At 48.0% G+C, this 25,570-nt stretch overlaps 1 long non-coding RNA gene across 1 annotated transcript; it reads right to left on the bottom strand.

The window, feature by feature from the left end:
• Positions 1 to 15,794: 15,794 nt before the first annotated feature.
• On the bottom strand, positions 15,795 to 17,694 carry LOC124235810 (uncharacterized). The gene is made up of 2 exons (XR_006887574.1): positions 16,921 to 17,694; positions 15,795 to 16,499 (listed from the first exon to the last, which is right to left on the bottom strand). It is a non-coding gene; the product is annotated as an uncharacterized LOC124235810 (long non-coding RNA).
• Positions 17,695 to 25,570: the final 7,876 nt, after the last annotated feature.

Raw genomic sequence — 25,570 nt, 5'->3', positions numbered from 1 at the left:
GGCGGGTATTTGTGGTTGCATGTGTGTCTGTGCACAAGCACCATGTAGTGTCTTTCACAGCTTTTCTGAACAATAAAAACATTCAGAATTCCTCTGGTGGCCCCAGGACGTGGGGCCTCCTGGTTCTTTAAGATCTCCATCATGACCCAAGTGCATCTTAGGAGAGTTTGGATCAGCTCCACGTCTACGAAAGAGCACACCAGCTACTCAAAAAGAAGGGGGGCATGGATAGTTCCAGAATTTCTTCTTAAGATGAGTGGAGGGTCTGAAGTTGGCCTGGAAGGAGGCTTGGGGAATTGGGGAATTGACTTGGAGCTGCTTTTGCGTAGCAAGCACGCTGCTTTTATGGAAATCAAGTGTTTTTGTTGTTGCCGTTGCTGCATTTGAGAGGTCGGAGATTGGACAGGGAGCATCAGAAGCTCCCCGCCACCCGCCAACCCTCCGGTCCAACACTACCAAAAGGTCTCATTAGCCTGAGCTGTTTCATTCCTAAGCCTTTCTCCCCAGTGGTCCACCAGACGAAATTTCTAACCACTCCTGCTCTCCCATATCCCTTACACTCGCAGGTAGGAAGGAACAAGGAGTATCCTTTCCCATCCTTTACGAAGTCGTACCTTGGGCCAGCCTGGTGGCCTGTAGTGGTTAAGTTTGCTTATTCTACTTGAGTGGCCCGGGGTTCACAGGTTCGGATCCCAGGCACAGACCTATACACTGCTCATCAAGCCATGCTGTGGCGGCCTCCCCCATACAAAATAGAGGAAGATGGCACACCTGTTAGCTTAGGGCCACTCTTCTTGACCAAAAAAAAAAAAAAAGGAAGAAAAAGAAATCGTGCCTTCTGTGAGCTGCCTGCAGCCTTGGCTGCTGGACACAACTCCACGTGATGCACACAGAGCAGTCTGTCTTGCAAAGCTGAAATGCTATCACAGTTTGCGCAAAGGGAGGCTCAGGTAGAGTGTTTAACTTAGTTCCCATGAGGCAGGTGCTTTGACACTTGGCAGAGCCAAGGGTCATAGTGCATGCTAGAAATGTGTAGCCCTACCCTGTTTCCAGGGGAGGAAAGGCTATTTGGGTAGAGTTGGCATTGGGCGAGGAGAAAGGGGGATGCTGCCTTCAGAGATGGCTCTTGAAGCCTGTCCCATAGCAAGTTTGTGAAGTTGCTTTGTCAGGGGACCACCTCTGGGACAATTTCTAGGCTCATTCTACCACTCTCACCAAACCAGGCTGGCAGGAGTTATGTGCTGTGGGCTCAGCCCTGCTGGGGATTGGAGGGTGTCTGAATTGTTATTCATTGTTGAAATAGTCCTATAGGGTGTCATATTCTGTCACAGTTCTGGAGGCCAGAGTCCCAAATCAAGGTGTCTGCATGGCTGCCCCTCTAAAGGCTCCAGTGGAGAATCCATCTTTGCTGCTTCTAGCTTCTGGCAGCTCCAGGCATTCCCTGGCTTGTGGCTGTGTCACTTCAATCTGTCTCCACACGGCCTTGTCCTCTTTCCTGTGTGGGTCTCTCCTCTGTGTGTCTCTGACAAGGACACTTGTCTTTGGATTTAGGGCCCACCCATATAATCCGGATGATCTCATCTTGAGATCCTTAATTTACTGATACCGGCAAAGACCCTGTTTTCTAAAAAGTTCACATTCACAGGTTCCAGGGGTGGGGACATGGGCACATTTTTTGGGGGGAGGGGGCCTTTTCAACCTGTTACATAAATGGAGGGTGTGCTGTTTGAGACTTGGTGGCCCCCTCAAATAATTTTACAATCAGGTTGATGGAGAATAAGACCAATACTCATGAAAGAACTTGCTGGGAGCTTCCATTTTACCCAAGAGCCTCTGGCATGCCAGGTGCTGACAGCCTGAGCGGTAAGAGCCATCCCTGCCTGACCCTGATGAGAAGGGAACTCAGCTGGGTGGGCCTGCCCAGCAGCTTCACACCACTCTCACGCGAGAAGTGCAGGGACAGCAATGAACACACTCACAATTACACAGCGGCCATGTGTGAGAGCTGAGATGCAAACCCAAGCTGGTCTGATTCTAGATCTGGGGATCTTTTCCCATCTCACTCTTTTGGCAACTGCCCAAGAGTCCCTCCCTGATGGGTGAGCTTCGGGGGAGGTGTGGACCCAAACTGGACCTTCTTGGAAGGTAGAACAGGCTGAGGAAGGCAAGTGACGCACGTCAGAGGAAGGCTTGAGCGTCGTTCTCTGATGGACAACAGCCACAGGAAGAATCCGTGTGTGGGAAGGAAACTGAGAAAATCTGCCCATGTAAGTTTTTAAGGAAAAGATGGTTACCTGGGCTGACTAGGGTAGACCTCAGCCCCGTCTCTGTGGAATGTGAACAGGACCCCTTGTGGCCTTCCAAATGTGGGAGACATTTCAGGGGGAGGGTGGTAGGTAGGCATGGAAACTGAGGAGTGAGGGTGACGTGATGCACCCTGGGTGGTGCTCGGCCACAGTGAGGTGGTTCTTCGTCCTTGTTCTGAGTCTGTGCTTGTCTTAGTCAGCTCAGGCTGCCATAACAGGATATCGCAGACAGGGTGACTTAAGCAACAGAAATTTATTTCTCACAGTTCTGGAGGCTGGAAGTCCAAGATCAAAGTGCTGGCCAATTTGGTTTCTGCTAAGAACTCTCTTCCTGGCTTGCAGCTGGCTGCCTTCTCTGTCCTCACACGGCCTTGCCTCAGTGCCTGTGCAGAGACTGAGTGAGACAGAGAGAAATGGAGAGGGGGTTCTCTTTTCCCCTCTTCTTATAGGGCCACCAATCCTCTTGGATTAGGTCCTCACCCTTATGACTCCACTTAACTTTTTTTTTCCCTTTTTCTCCCCAAAGTCCCCTGGTACATAGTTGTATATGCTAGTTGTGGGTTCCTCCAGCTGTGGCATGTGGGATGCCACCCCAACATGGCCTGATGAGTGGTGCCATGTCAACGCCCAGGATCCAAACTGGTGAAACCCTGGGCTGTGGCAGTAGAGTGAGCGAACCCAACCACTCGGCCATGGGGCCAGCCCCTCCATTTAACTTTAATCACCTCCTTCAAGGCCTTGTCTCCAAATACAGTCACATTAGGGACTGGGGCTTCAGCATAAGAGTTTGGGCAGGGACATAATTCAGTCCAAAGCGGCTCTTTTCTGTCCCTCCCTCTCGTTTTTGTCCTGGTGTCATTGTCCAGCCCTCAGACATTGTCCAACGAGATACAAGGACTGAATTTCTCTGCAGACCACAGCCAGGGGCTGTAGGCACTAACCCTTTTCTCTCCAGGCCAATGGAATGGCTTCTGAGTAACCATCAGCTTCAAAGCCAGGCCTGGCATTGCCTGCCCATCCTCAATGTATGGATCACAGGGAGCCCCCACGGCCTTCAAGTAGGGGTGAGAAGGAGCCTCAGAGTGGCCAGATAGCCCAGCCCAGTGGAGTCCAGAAGCTGAACTTCAAATCCAGCTCAGCCAGATGGCCCTGGGCAAGTCACTTAGTCCCTTTGAGCCCCAGCTTTCTCATCTGTAACATAAGGGCAGTTGTAAACCCCAACACAGCTCCTGTCAGGGAACTTTGGGAAAGCCCTGGAAAGAGACTAACAAGTACACGTCTAAAGAGTAATTGTCAGTGTTATATGTAAATCAGAAACCACCGGGTCTGGGTCACTAGGAAGATGCCTCTGCCCAGGCCCAGGTTCACGGCTGAGCTTGGGCACCAGGGAGCCAAGTTTCGTGCCCCAGTCAGTGCATAGGCTGCGGGCAGTGGCTCTCTGCTGTGGACATGGCGTCGGAAGGCTCTCCAGCTTGTCTGGCTTCTGGGGTCCTGGGGGCATTTCATTTCTCCGGAGACAAAAGCACGCTTGCTGTCTCCTCTGATGTTGGGACACCCAGGATGAGGGGGCTCAGCAGGCCTGGCCCCTGCAGCTGTTAATTAGTTATAGACAATGTTCTGTCTTTCCCCACATCTTGTTTCTGAAAGAAAATACTATCAAGGAGGAGGGAGAAAAATCCATTTTTTTCCTAGGTAATGAATCTGATTTGTTTTTAAACTGAATCGTGTAGAAGGAGGGTGGCTACTTGGTTGAAGAAAGTCTTTGGGAAAAACAGAATTGTGGTCCGGGATGGAGTTGACTTTGCTGAGTCAGGCCTAAGGCAGAGCCACGCCCAGCCGTCCCTACGTGGCTATGGGGAGCTGCAGAGGGGCAGAGGGCAAGACGCTCAGAACGGCCCGTTTCTAACTGAGACGCTCACTTTTCCTACAGTATTTGGGGTTTTATTGCCTAGAATTGTGGCCTTTTCTTTTATTGTGAAGAAGGCAGCCTTTCTTCAGAGAGAGCAGCCCCAGGTTACCATGATCTTCTCCGGGCCTCCTACGTGAGACCTTGGGTGAGATGCTTAACGGGGCTGAGCCTCCGTCTCCCCATCTTCAAACCACACCTGGAGAAATGGACGGGATACCTATCTTACAGGCTTCCTGTGAGGAGTAACGAGAGAGCTGAGAGTCTCAACAGGTCTCCTTGTCACTGAAGCCTCAGCGTGACTTCAGTTTATCAGTTCTCTTTCCTTCCAGAAGGTAGGGAGATTCCTCATGAGAAATCACCTGAAACCTGTGAGGGGAGTGCAGAGTGCTTCGCCTACCTGAATTCCTGAATTCACCATTAGTTCAAGGTTGCCTCTGCTTTCCAGGAAACACCTCATATGCATTGAATGGTTTCTATCAGCTGAGGGCATAGAAGCCTAGGCTGTGGGTGGATGAGCCCTTGGAGTTCACCTTGTCCTACCTTCTCTTTTCACAGAATGGGGAATCAAGTCCCAGAGACGGGGGGTGGGCAGTTGGCCCAATGACACACAGAGGAGTTGGTCAAAGAGCTGGAACAGGAACGAAAGTGTCCTCACTCCCGGTATGAAGAGAGAACATAACAAATGAGTCCTCTTTTTTTCTCTCCCCTGGACATATTGAACCTCTGCCTTGATAATGGTTAGGCACAGTAGAGCACCGATCTCGAATGGTGTCAGTGAGCTGTGCTGTGCTTGTCTTATTTTGTGTTTAAATTTGTTTTGGAATTGGTTCTCAGTGTTAAAATTCAGAAGACTTCACATAAACATGCATATTCCAAGCTTCTCTTAGAAGTTCAGATGTTGGCGATATTGGTGCCACATGGCCACCGTAGTAGAGTGGATTAGCCTCTGTTCCCTGTTGACCGGCCCATGAGCTCCACCTAGTCAGCCCCACCTGGCCGGCCTCCCTCCTTGATGCGTCTGCCTGGGCTCAGCGGCTGCCTGAGCCTCTGACGCCCGCATAGAGCTGCCTCGTCCAGGATGGTTCATTCTCCCCAGCTCGTCAGGCAACGCGTCTGGACAACAGGTGGTTCCTGTTTTTCTGCCTCTTCATTCCCTCAACCAGTTAACCTGGCTCCAGGTAAAAGTGAAGTTAATAAGACATCCCGTTCCATAATGGAGTTATTTTCCTAATGTCCATTTGAAAACTGCAAACTTTCCAGAAGAAACTCTTGCTTTCTTTCCCAGTTGACCTAGTTGCAAAGGAAAGTCTTATTTTCTTAAAGAGCCAAGATCTTGCTGGTGTGGTGTGTGGACAGGCCGGTCAGCATTTCCATTAGGAACACTTTCCTGGGCTTTAAAACCCAGCCATAAAGATAGGTTTTGAACCAAAATTGGTCCTTCCCCAGTGGAACCTGGGAATCTTTATTTCAAGGACTCTTTCAAAAGATCTTTCACTCTTGAAGTGCAAATATGTGTGGTTTGCGGCTCACTAGACCACATTTGGGGTTTGGGATTTTGCTGTATGACATTTTTCCCACCTTCAATTTTAAAGCCGTCATGTCCTATATTTATGTCCGTGGTTAAAATTGGTATTTCCTTTTATTTCTATTAGAAGAAGGTTGCATAAAAGGGGACTTTGTCCATCATTCCCAGTTGGCGTACACACTGACAAGGGGCCTTGGCGGAATCCTAGAGTGGATGACTCTTAAATGCATTAACTGATGTTAACAGGATAAAGTCAGTGGACGTGATTCCATTATGAACAGAGGCGGTTGCGTTCCCAGCAGGGCCCTGCTTGTGACTCTCCTTTTGCTCCTCATCTGGCCTTTGCAGGTATTTACGATCATCTTGATTGTTTTAATTACAAGGAGATAGAGCTCCAGGCTTGATATGATTGTTCTCAGGGAAAATTCTGAAAAGCCACTCTGTATCACCCATGCACTTTCTTTGTTCAGCAATTACTTGACATTTTAAGTATGAAGCGGCCTACAGAAAATGCAAACTTAACTTGCCCACTGTGTACCTATTCGCTCCATTTATGCCAACCTGCTCAAGTCTGCCCCCCGTCCTGTGTTCCCTACCTTGGTCCAGACCATCAACCTGGTCTCCCAAGCTGGAGACTCGATGCAGCCTCGACTCCCGCCTCTCCTCTCCAGTATCTAGTTAGCCGCCCCTTCCTGTCCATTGACCTGATGAAGATACCCCAACTCTGTCTCCCTCCTTCCCATCTCCATGGCCATGACTTTGCCTGTGTCCTCACCATCTCTGGCCTGGGCTCAGCCTCCTGACCAGCCTGGCTGTACCAGTCTCTCCCCGGCCAGGCCACCCTCCACCCTGCTACCAGTTTTAGTTCTAAAAAAGTCACATCTCATCCCATTCCATTCTCTTGCTTAAAAACATTTGTTGGCTCCTGCTGTCTCAGGATAAAGTCCAAACTCTGCAGCATGATGTCCTAACCAACTTTCCAGGCCTGTCATACACCACTCCTCCCCTAGGAACCTTATGTTCCTGTCACTCTGAACCCATCATTCCATGGACAGCCAGGCCTTTTCCTAAAATCAACATTCTGTTCTCTATATCTACAGTGGCTTCTCCCAGACAACTTTCTTTGGCAAACTCATTCAAGGCCGAGGTCAAATGTCACCTCCCTTGGAGGGCTTTCTTGGTCTCTACCAGGTAGAGTTAGTACTTTATTCGAAGCTCAGTGATAGTATTTGTCATGACGTATTGTGGTTTATGTTTCTTTGAGTCTTATCTTCCCCTAAACTTTAAATGCTTTGAAGATAATGTTCCAAATCTTTACTGATCTCTGAATTTCTGTCACCTAATACAGTGTCTGATGCATAAGAGGTGTTCCATCAATGTCTTGTGAATTGAATAATCATAGTTAATATTTATAAAGTGCTTGGCATGTACCAGGTACCATTTCAAGTGCTTTACGTATTTTAATTTTCACAACCACCTTTGAGGTATAAGTGCTCTTAGAATTCCATTTGCTGATGAGAAGACTGAAGCACGGAGAGGTTATATGATTTTCCCAAGGCCGCACAGCCTAGATTGAATTCAGGCTGCCTGAGCACAGAGCCTGCCTGCTGGCTGAATCCTGACATTATTCCGTTTTCCTGTAAATGAATCTCAAGTCAAGTGCTCTGATCGACTGATCTGGATAGATTTGAGGTGAAGGTCATAGAAGGGACTCAAACCCAGCATCCATTCCTGGCCCTGAGATTTTCATCTCAGACCGTGGACCAAAAGCTTAGTCTCTGTGCTCTTCACCTCGTCGACTCCTAGACCTGGTGAGCCACGGGCCACAGGAGGCTTGAAGAGGAAGGTTGATAAATTGCTTGTCTGCCTTTAGAAGCAAATCATGTAAAACCTAAAATCCTGATCTGTACAAACACCTCCTAGGGAGTGTCGAACCTCAGGAACAAAGGCGGGGACATGCTGACCCCTTCCTCGTCATCTTCATCATCACCTTGGTTATTTGGGAGCCTCTCTGAGGCCAGAAAATAGACTTTGTGTAAGTTTGCAAGCCCAAGTGTGAATGATAGTTTTCTGTGCATTTGCCCAGGGCATGGGTTTATACATGAGTGACCCAGCGTGACTCTCCCCTGTGGCTGAGTATCCCCCGGAACATAGTCAGGAGAACCAAGGTAATGCCCTCCTTCTGGAAAGATCTGGATGGAACTCATCTGCCTGGAATATTTGGGGACTGTCTTCCCTGGAGGTGGGGACCTGAACTAGGACTCTTCCCAGATCTATTCTACCAGGAGCCTGGGTTGGGCAAACAGTGACACGAGTTGACCTGGTAAATAGAGGGTATAAAAGGAAATAGCCAGGTGTGCTGGAAAGGACAGAGGCTGAGGAGTGGCCTCACCTGGGTCTGGTGCTGGCCCTGACACCAAGGTAGGTATTTGTGTTCTCGTCTCTCCAGCAGAGTTCCCTGTTTTGACTCTTCCCAACAATTCCACTCTGTTTGGATCCGTGTGGTTGTGGGGACATAGGTTCACCTCCTGGCCCTAGAGATGGAGTCTGTGACCCAGGCCAGGCTACTCCGCCCGGTCTGGCTCCCCCAGCTGCCGTCACCGGTCAGTCCAATCAGAGGACTCCTGCTGGGAAAGCAGGACCCTGAGACTCTTCCTTCTGAATACACTCGAGGAATCCTGGAACCCCGGAGCTTGTTAGAGCAGATTCTTAGGCTCCACCCCAGGCCTACTGAATCCCAATCTCTGAGCCAGAGCTCGAGAAACAAGGCCTCCAGAAAATTCTGATGAACACTCCAGTTTGAGAACCACTTTTCTACTTCCTTCAACTTGCAGATGATTAAACAAACAAGCCAACAAACAAACAGGCACAAAGAAGCAAGGTGGCTTGCCGAAGTCACACAGCTGGTGAGGAGCCACGCCAGGACTAGAACTCGGCTTTGCTTCCCCTCGTGCCATTGAAGAGGAATCTCCATGTTTTCATTAAGTTGTAAAACTGTTTTAGCAACAGAAATTGCTTCTTACCTTTAGAAGAGCCTGCCCTGCCGGTCCTTTTCTCCAGGGTTGAAAATAAATTTCGTATGCTCTGAGGTTATGTGGGGTGAAGATTCCCTCTTACTCACATGTCTACGTGCCATGTCACAGACTCTATGTCGGCTGCACCTGGGAGACCTTAGAGTCAGCAAGGACCACATCCTGCCTGAAGAGACAGGTCCACGTTGGCCCAGGACTTGGGGCATGCTGGGAGAAAGGTGATTGCCATCATTTCTGGGGCCAAGCTACTCCTCTCTTGGCTGGCTCCTTCCAACTTGGTCTGGGCTCCCAGTTCCTGTTTGCCACCCCAAGGCTCTGCTCCATGTGTATGTGAGGGTAGGTGGCGGGGGTGGGGGGGGGGGCACAGCTGGTTCCTGGCCAGAGTCGTGGCTCCAGTCTGAGAGTCCAGGCATACCTAAGTCGTCTCTCGTGGCTCCCCAATGCCATATTAGGCTGCCCCCTCTGAAGGGTGGAATCTCTGACTCATCCCTCCCCTCCCCCACCCCCTCACTCCTGCCAGTTTGGGCCAAGATTAGAATTCACTCAAATCTGCGGGTTCTAAGGTTTATGTGCTGTTTCAGTTTGGCAAACGATTCCTTCTTGTTTCAAGTCAGAAAAAGAAGTCTTTTCCCGAAAGGGCCTTGGGAAGGCTTTTCTTGGTGACCCAATGTTTTGTGCAACTGAAAAGGTGGTGATTTCAGGGCACGTGTATCAGAAAGAAGCTGGCTGTGTTTCTCCATCCATCCTGGGGTTAGTGGAGGAGAAGCAAGGAGAGTTTCTCATCAGAATGACAACAATAACAGCAGTCTCCCTCCTAGAATGTCCTGCAGGTTTCCAGCAGGTGCTGGGCTCTCTATGCATTTTATTAACCCACACCCCAGTCCCACCAGGTAGGCAAACTTTCCCATTTTAGAGATGAGGAAACTAAGGTTCAGAGAACTCAAGCCCCGAGCCTGAGGCCACACAGCAGAGAGATGGCATCAGACCTGAGCTCTGGTCTTCCCTGTGGTTTTGCCCGTGGGTGTTCCTGGTCCTCGGGAACAGGCAGAGGTCTTGCTTTGCTGCCCCACGATAACTGGAGGTGTGTGGTCTCTATCACTTTGCCCTGGGATTTGAGGGGTGAATCAGATGGGGCTTTTTGGGTGTGGGCAACAGAAAAGGAAATGGGAAATGAGGGGCAGAGTCAGAGAGAAGGGAGAAGCACGAGGGCAGGAGGGCTGGGGCCTGCGCTGCTCCAAAGGTCTGGGCAGAGCTAATGGGGGTCTCCCCATGGCGTTGCCACAGGAACGAGGGCACCAACCATCTCCTGCTTTGTTGTCTCTCTGCTCATAATTCATATTCCAAGGGAAACCTGTGCAGTGGGCTCTGCTGGGATCAGGTAGAGAGTGGATGTTGGGTTGGAGGCCAGAAAGCCAGAGACACGCACATGCTAGGCATGGGAACCCAGAAGGCCCCCGAGCCGCTGGCTGTGGGTGAGTCTCTTTCCTTCTCTCACTGACGTCTGTGTGGTAGACCTGAAGACGCTGGTCTGTCCCAGGCTGACTTTGAAAGACGGGCCAGTGGTCATAATGAGGCTGAGAGGTGACAGCCTCACCGCGCTCAGGCCCCTCCCCGAGAGCATCCTGCTCAGCTACAGCCTGTGGGATCTGCAGGGGTGCCATTCACTCTCTGCCTAGGCTCCAAACTTTGAAGCTCTGGAGCAGAAAAGGGCAGGAGAAGATGAGTGGGGGCGGAACCAAACTGCTCTCTCTCAGCTTGCCAAGGAACACTCTTGGGATGGAGAGGGGCCAAGAGAACCGAGAGGGCTCAAGGGGCTGAGTAGAGTCTCAGAGATGAGCCAAGCCAACCTTGTTACTTTGGAGAGGGAAACTGAGGCCAGAGAGGGGAAGGCAGCACCAAGGTGGTACCATCAACTGACTCAGGGCCACCGCCAAGCCGCTGCTCTTTCCTTCAGTCTACTAGCCACCATTTAGTAAGCACTTATTGTGTGCACAGCCCTGTGGGCACACCAGGACTCAGGAACCTATTCTAACGGAAGAAACGGAGAAACAAACAATCACAATAGAAGGCTGCAGGTGAAGGGTTTTCCCTCAGGGACCCAGGCAGGACCTCTCTGGCCTCTGATGGACCCAAGGGCTTACATCTTCGTCTTGAGAAAAAGCATCAGCTAGAATATTCAAAAGAGACAGAAGCAGCAGAAGAGGGCTGAGGGAAGTTGGTCGTGTGAGTGTGTGCACGTGTAGGCACACGTGTCACTGAGGTCTTGAGGCATCTCTCTTCCTCTTTCTCCCTGGCGGGCGCTGCTGGAACCTTGGGTTCTTAGTAGAGTGCCTGCTTCTGGAGGGGGAGGTGGTACTTTCTGGGGTCACGTGTGTTCTCATGTTCTTGGCTTGGCTAAAGTTCTTAAGAATGAAGAATTTAGAAATTCCCTGGCAACGGCTTGCCTTCCTGGGCCTTGGCTGCCTCTCTGCCCAGCAGCTCAGTCGCCGCCTTCTATGCCTGTCCTAACCCTCGTCCCGGTCCTCTGCGTCCCGGCTCAAAAGGCTGGTCCACCCCTCTCCGCTGGAAGCCTTTCCTGCATCTCTGTCCCAGGAGCCTTCTCTCTGCGGATCCAGAGGAAAGTGCCCAGGGCCGGTTCAGGGGTTTGACTCATATGTAGGGCCACCCTGTATAAAGGATAAATGAGGAATCGCTGCCTCTCTCCATTGGACCCCTGCTGTTTGCCCACCCACTCGCCCTTCCTAGGCTCACTCTCAAATAGCACCTACCCAGAAATGCTTTATATACTCGCCGAGCAAACATCTTGGTTCCGTTTTAGGGTCACAAAATCATCAGAAGTGGAAATTAATGTTCGCTGGAGGAGAATTTGGTAAGAATATGGTGGCAATGGTGGCACGGTAGGTTTGAACTTGAAGTTGAAGCCCTAGCTCTCCCGTTTAAAGGCTCAGTGACGCTGCACCAGAAACTGAACTTCCCGAAGCCTTAGCTTGCTGTTCTGTAAAACGGATAGAATTCTGATGCCTTTCTCACTAGAAGCATGTGAGAATCAAATAAAAGAGTGTAAATATAAAAGTGCTAGGTAGGAGCCAGCCCGGTAGTGTAGCAGTTGGGGTCACACACTCCGATTTTGGCGACCTGGGGTTCACCAATTCGGATCCCAGGAGCGGACCTGTGCACTACTTATCAAGCCATATGAGGCATCCCACATATAAAGTAAAGGAAGATGAGCATGGATGTTAGCTCAGGACCAATCTTCCTCAGCAAGAAGAGGAGGATTGGTGGCAGATGTTAGCTCAGGGCTAATCTTTCTCAAAAAATAAAAATAAAAAAAATAAAAAAAATAAAAGTGCTGGGTAAGCCTTAGGGTACTGAGCAAATGCTGGCTATTGTGACTATGTGACCCACTGATATGGTCCATGTGAGAAAAGATAGAATAATTAAAAACTTTGTGCCTGGGCCTAATCTTTATGATGAAAACAGGAAAAAAAGAGAAAAGAAAAGAAAGAAAATTAGCAACCTGTGGTCCTTGGCTGTTTTCTCTTAAAAATGAAGTTACAATCCAACAAGAAAGGCCTGGGAAACTTGAACTGATTAGATAATTCTCAGAGGGGGTCCACAATCCTTTTCCAGGAGGGTCGGCAGACCTTATCACAGAGCCCAAACAAAGCGTGTGCTGACCTTTCTGAGTAAGGGTTCCTCCCCGCCACTGCAGAGCCTGGCTGGGAGGGGTTGCCGGGCTGATGTTACCTTCAGGGTGTGCCTGCTGCAGAGGAAAGGAGCGGGGTGAGGCCCACATCCAGAACAGCAGAGGCAGGAACTGTGTGAAGGCAGCCACGGGAGGCCAGGCCGGGAAAGGCCGGGAACTTGGCCTTTCTTTAAAGAAACTTGCTCCTTCCAGGAGCAGGATGAGACTCCTTGAAGGATGAGTTAAAGCATTGTTCCCTGACCTGATTTCTTCTCTAGAGAACGTGGTAAGACTTTTTAGTACGTGAGAGGGGAATGCTACAAGCAAGGGGGTCTCTCTACGTCTCTCTTGCCCAAGGATGGAGAAACCAAGAACTGGAGGCTGAGAAGCAGTTGTGGTGAGCTGAGCTGTCCCCAGAGAGAAAAGAAACATTGACACAGAGGCTGCAAGCCCCACCCAGGGCGTGGCTGCAGAGAGAATCTCCCTATTAAGTGGGATGAATTTGGGCTACAGGGGCACTCAAGCTTGGGTTCTTCAGTTTTTCCAGCTTTGAGATTTGAGGTTAAAATCCTAACAGTGCCATATAGAGATGGAATCCCCAGAAGGCATGCTCCTCTGCACTGTAGGTCCACCAGTGCAGGGACTTTGGCCTCCCCATCGTGTCCTCAATTCCTCTCTTAGGCCCTGCGCAAATAATTATTAGTTGAACGATCAGTAAGTGATGAGAGTCCAGTGGTTAAGTGTGTTGGGCTACTTGGATTCAAATCACGGCCCTCTTTCCTGCTACCTGTGTGACCTTGGCAAATTATTCAACCTCTCTGTGCTTTATAGTCCTCATTTGTGAAGAGGGACTATAAATACGCTCTACCTCATAGACTGTCGTGGGGTTCAAATGAGATGATACACGCAAACCGCTCAGCGTGATGCCCAGCACGTCATAAGAGCCCGAAGAAAGTGAGCGTGGAGGCCGCTAGGACGTGGTACCCGGGAGCAGAGTGCCTGCCCGCCGCTGTGAGGTTTGGCAGGGCCGTGTGACTGGCTCTGGACCACAAAATATGTGTAGAAGTGATGTGTGGAGCTTCGTAGGTAAGAAATATTTACTCGGTTGTGTTCCCTTCCCCTAGTACAGCAACTGCGGAGATGGGTCCACGCGTCCCCACTGACGACAACGAGCAGAGTCCCCTGGCCCCCCTGCACTGGACATGTGATGGGGGTGAGAAACAAACTTTCCTGGGGTTCAGCATCTAAACGACTTGGTCAGTTTGTTACGATGTCATAGCCCAGCTCCTCCTGACTGACACGATCACTCACAGTTGTGTGAGTTGCAGGAGGCAGGTGTCCAGGGATAACTCTCCTTGTTCCAGACTCTCACACCTTCTTTTCCGGGAAGAGGTGGGGGGCAGAAGGGCCAGAGCCCAAACTCCCGTACGAAGGACCTGGGTTTGAATCCTGCCTGGTCGTTGTCTGGCTTTGCCGTGGCAGACGGATTATCTAATTTCTTTGAGCTTCAGCATCCACACGTCACAATCTCTACTTAACTGGTTTGTGGGGCTCCCGGGGCTGTAGGAGAAGTGCCCAGCACAGGCTGGCAAGTCTCGTGTGTTCAGCACGCTCAGGCCGTGGTCAGGGTGGCTCACGTGGCCTCCTGGTGTGGATAGCGGCATCCCCTCCTCCAGGGCTAGGTGGACATGCATAATTGCTCAGAACCCTCCTCCGACCGTCTTACCGAGGCTGATGTCTCCCATTTGGCCCTGTGGAGCCACTGTCCACCCTCCCCACCTCTCTCTGCCCCAGAGGCTGACATGTATGGACACACAAGCAGGCCACTGGCTTCCGTTGTGTTTGGGATCAGAGGAAGGGAAGAGAGAGTTTGGGATATTTATTCCTTTCATATCTATCCCCAGCTTCCTCCCTGTGAGGTCACCTCAGGTTGGCATTGCCACTTGACCCCAGGTCCCTGCTCCTCTCAAGGTGGACTCACCACACGAGGATCCCCTGGGGTACAGTAACCGTGCCCTCCCTTGCCCCATTGGGTCTGGGGGGGCCTGGCGGTGCTGTCCCCATGTCCCTGCACTCTCCCTGTGGCTCCCCTCACACCAACCACAACTATCCTAAATGTGCTGTCCAGTTTCTGCTGAGGTCTGGAGGATGCCTCAGTCCACGGTGCTCTCTCCTGCCCTCTCTCGCCACCCATGATGCCTCTTGCTTATCTTGCTTCCCTTGGCTCTCAGCCTTGTCAACTCACAGCAGAGTGGCTTGACTACCTCCTATGGCTCGTCTTTCCAGTTATGTTACAGATGCCCTCCTGCAGGCAGAAACGCTCTGGTCTTTCTTGGGTGCCTGCCCACAGTGGACTGGAGGGCTCTCCTCTGGTTGCACATTTGGTGCTTTTATAAAAATATGGATGCCTGGGTTCTGCCCCACACCTAGACGATCCACATCTCTGGGTGGGGCCTGGGATTACGATGGGCAGACGAGGGTTGGAAAGCAACAGAGGAGACGGTGGTAACTGTGTATTCATGAGGCTGTGATGCATGAAGGTCCTGTTAATTATGACTGTATGTGAAGCTCGACTTTAGAAATGGTCACTTTCATGTCTCTATACTCATTCAGTGTGGACATGTGTGCGTGGGTATGCATGAGTGTGTGCATGAGCAGGACAGCTGGTCTGTTCAAGGTCCCATGGACAGGCTTTGCTCACTGCTCTTTCCAAGCCTTCATTCATGCTATTTTTCTGCAAGAGCAGAAGAGAAATATTCTTCCCTTCTGTTCATGTAAATTCCCTCGTCTTTCAAGGCCCGCCAACTTCAGTCCTAAACCATTGCTTGTAGTACGGAGATGGGGAGAAGACCCCTTTTGTAATTTACTGTTGTTTCATGCACAACAGAACAACCTCGCTATTTATGCATTTTAAGAATGAGAATGAAGTTTTAAACTTTCTTACCCTCCTTCTTTCACTGTCTGTTGACTGCCTCATCTACACCAGGGACCACGCAGGGGGCTTTTTATAAGCCAGATCATTAATCTTTGCAACCACCCCATGGAGTTATTATTATATGATTCTATAATATAATGATTATAAACATTATTATCACCATTTTATGGACAAAGAAATGAAGGCTGTAAGGAGGGGGGCAAATAACTCGTTCAAATGGCAGAATTGTGTTTTCAACCCAGGTCTGTCCGACTCCAAACCCTTTGCTATAAATCAGTGGTTCTCAAACTCTTTGGTCTCAGGACTCCTTTACATTCTTAAAAATTCTCGATGATTCCAAAAGCTTGTGTTAATGTGGATTATATTTATCAATCTTTATCACATTAGAAATGAAAACTGGGAAAAACATAAAAGTGTTTATTTCACATAAAATAATAGTAATAAACCTATCACATATAACACACATGACTTTTAAAATGAAAATTGACTATATTTTCCAGAACAAAAAACAGGGAAAAGTGGCATTATTTTACATTTTGCAAAACTCTTTATTATCTGGCTTAAGAGAAGATAGCTGGATTCTTGTATCCGCTTAGGCATTCCATCTATTGTGATACCACAAATCACGTAGGCTCTGGAAAACTCCACTATACACTTTTCAGACAATGAGAGTGAAAAAAGCAGATAACTTCTTAATATTGTTATCAAAATAGCTTAAACCCATGAATCCCTGAGAAGTTCTCGGGGACCACCAGGGGTGCCTGGGTGATACTTTGAGAACCACTGCTCTGAGCTGACGAGCTCTGTCTTTTCTCTGTATTCTCACAGTTTCTGGGTACTACTCGTCTGTCGTGTTCAGCACAGTTGGGACTTCCTGTGTGTCCATCTGTTGTGGGGTAACATGAGGGTTAGAACATGGGCAGGCACCGAGCTTGGCTCTGCCACTGGGCTCCCGGAGAGAGGCTGCTGTGGTCCAGGGACTAGCTTACGTTTCCCAAACGGTACAGCGGATGAGGGAGGTACTGTGTGTTCTTGACCAGGCTCCATGAGAATTCGAGAGCTCAGCTTTATGACGATCCCATGACCGGAAGGAATCACCACCATTTACTTTCAAGGAAAAAAAAGAGACAAATACACAAATTTCTCTAGCAAATTTGGGTTCAAAATACATCTCTGTCAGTTTGGAGGGAGAGAGGGATGAACAGGTGGCTCCCAGGGGATGTTTAGGGCAGTAAAACGACTCGGTATGATTCTATAATGTGGATACATGTCATTACACATTTCCCAAAATCCACAGAAAGCAACACCAAGAGTGAGTCTTCGGGTGAACTAGAACTTTAGTTAATAACAATGTATCACATCAGTGCATCAATTGTGACAAATGCACCAAGCTCATGGGAGATGTTAATAATGGGGAAAGGAGAGGGAGAGGCGAGAGGTTATACAGAACTCTCTGGACTTTCTGATCATTTTTCTGTAAAGTTAAAACTGCTCTTAAAAAAAACAAAACAAAGCAAAACATCCCTACCAGTCTGGGTCTCAGCCAGAGGCTCTTCGTGGTTTGGGGGCTGAGCCGGTCCACTGGAAACCCCTGAAACCGCTGTCCAGATTGTGCCACCACGCTGGGAAACTGTACCCCCTCACACATCTCAACCCCAGACGAGACGCTCTCCTGGGACCTTTCTCCCATCGTCTGTCGCTCCCAAAAGTCTTCAGCAGCATCAACTAGGATTTGGAGGGTGTAATTCTGGTGGTGAGACTAGTAATTAGGGGATTGTTTAAAAGACTCCTGGCATTGTTTAATTACTTGAGAACCATCAGCCCATCATCACAGGATAATAGGCCCTCTAAAGCACAGTGAAGCAAGAACACCGCCCGTCTGCAGCTGGGGACTCTCCTGGAGTGAGATCTGGGGCAGAGCCCTCACTCCTTGTCCAGGCCACTCGGGACTTTCCTGGGTTGGGAATCAATGGGAGAGTGTTTGTGATTGTGGGATGGGTCAGAAGACATGGCTGGCCAAGGTGTGTGAACTGTTAACTGTATCGCCAACTCGGCAGACAAGCTTCAGCTTGCTATAACCCGCACGCCCCCTCACTAAGTCAGATTTTAAACAAGCCGAGACGAGAGACCAGAAGCGGTTATTGCCGTCCTTAGGGATCTGCGGAGCACAGGGCTGGGACTAAGGTGAGGCAAGAGAGGCACCCAGTGCGCCAATTTTAAGGAGGCACAGGGAGGGCACCTGAGAGTTGGGGACCTCTGCATCCTAGGTGCGCCGCGCGCCGTACCCGCATCCTGGCCGTGTCGCACAGCAATGCCTTACCTTGATAGCTATTTTAGTCTTCAGAGGTGTTACCTGTCTTCACCACCCCTGAGTCATATGCACTATAAATAATTCTCCGCATGGTCTCCTCGGTTTCTCCTCCCAGTGCACATCTTCCTCCCCAGCTCCTCCAGGGCTGGCAATCTCCGGAAAACCGCTTGACTCCGCAAGGTTTCTTCCACAACCCAGTGAGCACACAGGCTCTCAGATAAAAATGTGCTTCGGAGACAATAAGTAGTTGTTCTGAGATTGAAAGCGGAGACCCTAGTGACAAGGCCTTCGGGGGAGACTTCTCAAGTGCTTTCATAAGACTTTCTGCTTTTGGGTGGGGGTGGCACGTGGTGGTGGGGGGGTTGTTGTTTGAGAGGACAGGTATGGTGGTGACAATCTCAAAGAATGTGTTTGGGGTTTTTTTTTTGTTCTTTCTTTGCTCAAACTTAATTGGTAATATTATAACTTTCAATTTAATCATTGACCTAAATGAGTTGTATTTTTATCTCAGCAGGAGTCTGGCTGGGCTGAAAGAGGCAGCTGTGGCAGCTGAGTGAGAGGGAAAACTCTTACTAGAATATTTGGGCTGGCAAGTGACACCACTTCTGCTCCGAGATAAGATGGAGACTTTTTCAAGCTATGTTTTAAAATCATAAAAAACAGAGTCTCCTGCCGGAGATAAGATATCTGTTGGTTTGGAGCATCTGGGAGCTGTAAAAGAGGAGGGCTATAGCAGCATTGCTGAGATTATTGCTGGAACCAAGATTATAAGTAATTAAGGCTTGAAGGTTTTCTCCAGGTGCACAAAGACGACTCAACATCTTGGATTCTTGAGCTGGGGTCAGGTTAACTATTAAAGGAGGACAAAAAGTGTTTCTAACAAAACCTCAAGTTTAGTTAAAGCCTGCACCGTTCCTGCGGCTTTAGCAGGTCTTGCGTTAATCCTTAGCCCTCTTCCGGCCTCTCAGGAGATCTGTGTTGATTCACTCCCATGCCTAGATGATGGAATTTTCCTTCAGTGTGATGATAAATTAGCCTGCTCATTTTCCACCCTGGGATGGATGTCCCTCACCACAATGTCCATCGTGATCAAACAGACTCACAGCCGTAGGATAAATCTGGACCGGCCGTCGTTGCATTTCTTCTCCAGCTTGTAACTCCCTCTGCTGCAACTAAATGCTGGGCCTGCACTGGAGAGTCCTACCCTCTTTCTTTCTCAGAAAGAACAGATCATAGTTTTTGTTCAAGAGCCATCACTGTCACGTGCCTAAAGTCTTCTTTGACAGGCATCCTTTTTCAGTATCTTTGATCTGGAAGATGCAATCACGTCTTCCTTGATGATACAAATCATCTAGAAAAACATAGGAGAGGAGAAAATGTCCTTCAACAGCTCCTCAAACCAAATTAAAAATGTAAATTAATTATTTTAAATTATTCCATAATTCTCCCTTCTCTATCTCCTGTTCTTATATGGCATCTGAATGGGAAGACTCTGGAGCTGGAGAAGGTCTTCGTGTCATCTGTGCTGGCCACCCTCTGTCTCAGATGAGACACTTCACAAAGGGAAACTTTTCGTTTGGTTAAATTGGTATGGAATGACTTTCTCAGGATCAGAGGATTTAAATTCGTTTTTTATATGTATGTTTTTATTTTTTAAATGTCCACTGACAAGTGGACAAAGAAAATGTGGTATATATATATAAAATAGAAAATTATTCAGCCTTACAAAAGAAGGCAATCTTACCATTTGCGACAACATAGATGAATCTGGAGGATATTACACTAAGTGAAATAAACCAGACACAGAAAGACAAATACTGCACGACCTCACTTATATGTGGAATAGAAAATAGTCAAACTCAGAAGCACAGAACAGAATGGTGGTTGACAGAGGTTGCCGGGGTGGGGGAAATGAGGGGATGTTGGTCAAAGGGTACACCCTTTCAGTTATACAGGATGAGTAAGGTCTGGGGAGCTAACGCACAGCGTGATGACCGTACACTTGCATTTACTGAGAGGGCAGATCTTGAGAGTCCTCATCACACACACCCACAAAGGTAACTATGTGAGGTGATGGATATTTTAATTAGCTTGATTGTGGTGATCATTTCATAATCTATATCAAGCATCAAGTTGTACATCTTAAATATATACAATATTTATTTGTCAAGGATACCTCAATAAAGCTAAAGAAACTAAAAAAAAAAAAACAAACAGAAGAAATGTTAGCACTCAATTCATCAAATGTGTGCTGTAGTGGTCAGGACTCCTTGTATTGCAGATGCCAGAAGCCTACTCAAGAAATAAAGAGACGCTATGGAAAAGACGGAGCGGTGTCTTCCGGAACTAAAGGCTGGGCCCCTGGGGCCAGGCAGCTCCAGGGTCTCAGGAACAGGCCCTGGCACAGGGGCTCCACCCACTCCAGCATCCTGCAACCCTGTGGGGTACCCTCAAAGCTTATCCACCAGAGGTGGCCAGGCCTGCTTGACACTTTAGGGTTGAACCTTGGGACTTGTAGCCAAAAAGAAGGAAGGATGTTTCCAGTCTGTACAGTTAAAAAAAAAAAAAAAAAATCCAGGAGAAGGGCTGTGTTTTGCTCAACTTGGGCCATATGCTCAGCCAGGGCAGGAATGCTCCTAGAAAAATGGGGGCAAGCAGCAGATCACCAGCCACAGCCTCTCCTCCGACAGGGGAGAACTTGCAAGCTCAAAAAATGTCAACTGACCGGGACTATCCCTCATGCAGGTTGCAGAATTGCCCTCACACCTCCTGATGCCCAGGGCAATGTACTTGCCCTTCTACGTGGGATTACTTCCTCCTCTACAGGCTGAAAGATTTCTTTCCACTCTTCTCTCAGAAAAAATGAGCAAAGAGTAAAATACAAGTAAAATACATGAAGACATGACCAACTGGAACCTTCAATTAACCAGAAATCTGTTGTTCATTCAACTTCAGGTGAAATTAAAAGAAAATCTCAGGGGTTTACTTCAGACTCTCACTCTTGGGGCATGTCCCGGGGGCATAAGTATATGGCTTAAGCTCCCATTGCTTCCAAATGTCTTTTGTGTGCTTTTTTTATTGTGATAAAATATACTTAACATAAACTTTATCATTTTAACCATTTTTAAGTATATAATTCAATGGCATTAAGAACATTTGCAATGTCGCGTAACTGTCACCACTATCCATTTCGTCATCCTAAACAGAAATTCTGTACCCATTAAATAACTCCCCCTCCTCCTCCCCAGCCCCTGGTAACTACCAGTCTACCCTCTGTCTCTATGAATTTGACTACTCTAGCTATCTCATAGAAGCGTAATGTTTTCAAGGTTCATGTGTGTTGTAGCATGTGGTAGAGAATTTCATTCCTTTTTACTAATATATAGTAAATATATATCACATTCTGTTTCTCCATTCATCTACTGGTGCACATGGGTTGTTTACACATTTTGGCTATTATGAATAATGCAGCTGTGAACACTGGTGTACATCAAATGTCTTTTGAAAAATGGTGAATAGTTATTCATTTTCATAAAAATGATGCTGTGGCATCTCCAACGACAATAAAAAAATTACTTCCCATCAAAATGGAGGATCTGTGAGATCATGGAGAAAGGATGGGCTCCAGAATCCTATAGACTTTTTTTGTGTGTGTGTGAGGAAGATTGGCCCTGAGCTAACATCTGTTGCCAATCTTCCTCTCTTTTTTTTTTTCTCCCCAAAGCCCCAGTACATAGTTGCACATCCTACCTGCAAGTCGTTCTAGCTCTTCTATCTGGGATGCCACCACAGTATGGTTTGATGAGCGGTGCTAGGTCCACGCCCAGGATCCAAACTGGCAAACCCCAAGCTGCCAAAGTGGAGCTCGTGAACTTAACTACTCAGCCACCGGGCCAGCCCCACAGACTCATCTTTAATGAGGGTTTATGATTGCCTAGTCTGTGACGCTGGCAAATTATTGAAGCTCTCTGAGCCCTAGTTTCCTCATCCAACAAATGACCGACAAGAAGACTGAAATGGACATTTCTGGGCTGCTTTGAGAATTCTGCGCTTCCCAAATTCACTTAGTAATCAAAACAGCGCTCGTAATGCTTTAGAAAAACCCAGATTCCTGAGCCCCACCCCAAAACTCCTGACTTAGAAGATCTAGGCATAGGGTCTGGAAGTCAGCCTCTTTCCAGAATCTTCAGGTGATGCGGATGAAGCCAGATTTAAAACTCATTGCTGAAATCAAGCGTATGAAGCCAATCCCTAACTCAGGACTTGATACAGAATAGGTGTTTAATGCATGCTAACCTTCTCTCTTCCTCCTTCCGCTTCATTACACGGGACCTATGAAGAAAGAACAGAAGATGATTGCATTTAATGAACACTTGCAACAATGGTCATTTCATGTAACAATAACAAAAATTCTGCTGATGAGTTGTTTTCTATTCTGAACGATTAACCAGTCCCCACTCATGGTAAATGATGGTAAACAGGTCCGTACACTTTACTCATTTATATCTTCAGTTACGCATTTGGGTACAACTCCATTGTGTGCAATTCAAATCCACTAGTGACGGTGCTGGGGTGAAGGGAGGCTGGAAGAAGATGCCACGTCATGTTAAAACGATCTCCTTGGAGATCGTAATGCAAATCTGAGACATCAATGCAGAGAAGGAACCACTGAATTTATATCAAACAAACCAGATTGCAGGGTTTTTTGTTGTTGTTGTTCCCTTCAAATTATAAAAGGAGTGGACAGAGGGAATGTAGTAGATGTAATTTGTTCCAGGTTGGAAAAAGCGTGTTTGTGTCTTCTGAAATCTTACAAGAAAAATGTAATTCAAATTGGCTTGGAGATGAGAGCTGTCAAATAGATTGAAAGCTGGATTATAAAGCAAGACTAATGAGAGCCTGCAATGTGCACAAAGTTAGGGATGGAGTCCAAGAGAATCACTGCAAGGTCTTACAGGGGAGGTAAACAGCCTATTAATTAAGGTAGCAGATGGTAGTAAATTGGGAGATGTTTCGGATTCCAAGGGCAGAAAAGAAATGAAAGCATGGGATCTGTATTGAGTAGTTAGAAACCCCAGCACGAAATCAATGACAGGAAAATAATAAGAGCTGCAGGTAGTCCTGGAAGCAAGCAGTATTTGGAGTGCCATGGGGGTTAGAAAGACACTAGAAATGTTAGTGGAATGGCCAAGAAGCTACTGGAGAAAGTGACCCACGATGCAATAGTGTAGGTTCAGGGACCCAGCAGGTCGGCTTGGGTATGTGTGCCTAAGGATGCATTTCTGGGTGAGAGCAGTCTTAAGATCTCCCCAGTGAGCATCTGCACACGAGGAAGATGTCTGAGTAGAAGGGACTAAATTGGAGGTAATTGAAGAAGTAAATTAGTGTAAGGGGAAAAAAACAGGTGAGCTGAAATAATCAGTGTGATTCAGCAGGAGAAGAAGACAATATGGTGGAGTAGACGGAATGTGGGCTTTGGGTCTCAGATTGGGCTGCCACTGATCTCTCAATGGGGCTATTATTGACTGTAATTTGGATGAGATTTTTAAGTAGATAACTAGGAACATAGTAAATTTGGACACATGCAGGCTCTTCCCTGTGCAACATGTGTTGCATAACGAATGTGATCCAGACCTGCTTGTAGGAGGGGCTGGTGTGGGGTGTTTGGGGAAACTTTGGGTAGCATCTATGCAACTGGCCCCATCTCTCCATTCTCATTTGGTACATGCAGAACTCTCGGTTGTACTCTGTTTTTTTTTTTCTTTTTTTTCTTTTTTTTGAGGAAGACTGGCCCTGAGCTAACATCCGTGCCCATCTTCCTCTACTTTCTATGTGGGACGCCTACCACAGCATGGCTTGCCAAGTGGTGCCATGTCCTCACCTGGGATCTGAACTGGCGAACCCCGGGCCACCAAAGCGGAACGTGCGCACTTAACCGCTGCGCCACCGGACCGGCCCCTGTACTCTGTTGTTATTACAGTGGAGTCACGTCTAACTCAGGGGTTAGATTCTAAAGCCATCACATGAAGCGAGAATCACATATAGTCAAAATTATCCTTGAAAATCCCTGAAAGCACCCATAAAATACAGCACTGTGCTGTCTCTCAAGAAGTGCTTCCAGCCAATTTTTCCTCCAGTGTTGGAACTGAGCACATTTTTTTTTTCAGTAGAGCACCAGGTGAAGTAGTTGGCTTGCACTATGGGCCATGCTATATGAAAACGCTTATCTTTTACACTAAAATGGCACTTGGCATGGTAAAATGCTCACACCGGAGGGGCACCCAGGAGCCAAGGGCAGGGCTGGGGCTCCCAGTTCATCCTGACTCCACACGTGCTGGGCAGGTGAACTCGGCCCTTTTGTTCTCCCTCTGGGCCGTCTTAGAGATTGTCCTGGTCCGTTTAGGCTGCTGTAACAAGATACCATAGACTGGGTGGCATAAAGAACAGACATTTATTTCTCACTGTTCTAGAAGCTGGGAAGTCCAAGATCAAGGCGCCGGCAGAGTCGGTGTTCGGTGAGGTCTCCTTCGTGCTTTGCAGATGGTCTTCTCACTGTGTCCTCACATGGAGGAGAGAGTGAGCTCTCGTTTCTTTCTCTTCTTATAGGGACACTAAGCCCATTATGCCGCCCCATCCTCACGATGTCATCTAAATGCAATCACCTCCCAAAGGCCCTACCTCCTACTGCCATCCCACTGGGGGTTAGGGCTTCATCATGTGAACTTGGTGGGGGGACACTAACATTCAGGCCGTAACAGAGCTGAATTTACAACTCCTCTGAGCTGAAGCATCTGCAGTGGAGCAGACTGGTTGTCTGAGGGCTCACCTTTCGTTGTGGAGAAAAGGTACACAACAGGGCTCCAAACAGGTCAGTCTGCCAGGTTACCCTGCTCAGTTGGTTAGGATGGGCCCTCTGGGGCTGTGCCAGAGGGCATGAGCCCCAAGGGGTGACTGCTTGCACTGGACCCGACATGAGAGTGGGTGACCGGGCGCAGCCTGATTTTGCACCCTGGGTAATCCAGGCCCATCAGCCTTGGCAAGGGCTCCGTCAGCAGCCACGTCCTCCTTGGAGGAGGCCGTGTTCCTCCCCTGAGCCTGGAGATGGCCCAGGGGTGGGTCTGTTTCTCTGCTTCTGCTCCCAGAGAGGCAAGTAATATTAAAACTTGGTCACTTAATGCATTTCAACGAAAACAAATGATAGCACGTTCACTTACTGTTCTGCAGTGGCATACTTGCTTCTTTTTATTTAAAATATATGTTTTGAGGATTATTTCTATTGGTACATAAAGGACTTCCTCATCCTTTTTTTTTGTATTGAGGTAAAACTTACATAGCATAAAATTCACCATTTTAACCATTTTAGTGTATAATTCAGTGGCTTCCAGTACGTTCACAATGTTGTGCAACCAATTCCAGAACATTTTCACCACTTCAAAAAGAAACTCCATACTCATTAAGCAGTTGCTCCCTATGCCCCTTTGTCCAGCCCTTGACAACGATTAATCTCCTTTCTGTCTCTATGGGTTTGCCTATTCTGGACATTTCGTACACACGGAATCACACAACATGTGGCCTTTTTTGTCTGGCTTCTTTCAGTTAAATGATGTTTTTAAGGCTCATCCATGTGGTAGCACACATCAGTACTTCTGTCCTTTTTAATGCCGAATCATATTCCATCGTATGGGTATACCACACACTGTTTCTCCGTTCTTCCTTGAACATTGGGTTGCTTTCACTTTTTGGCTGTTATGAATAATGCTGCTATGAACATTCATGTTCAAAAGTTTATTTGAACACCTGTTTTCACCTCTCTTGGGTACACACCTAGGAGTGGAATTACTGGGTCATATGGTAATTCTGTGTTTTA

This window comes from Equus quagga, chromosome 2 (genome assembly GCF_021613505.1).
Source record: "Equus quagga isolate Etosha38 chromosome 2, UCLA_HA_Equagga_1.0, whole genome shotgun sequence".
NCBI classification, from domain to species: domain Eukaryota; kingdom Metazoa; phylum Chordata; class Mammalia; order Perissodactyla; family Equidae; genus Equus; species Equus quagga.
This window is presented reverse-complemented; position numbering and strand designations above follow the sequence as displayed.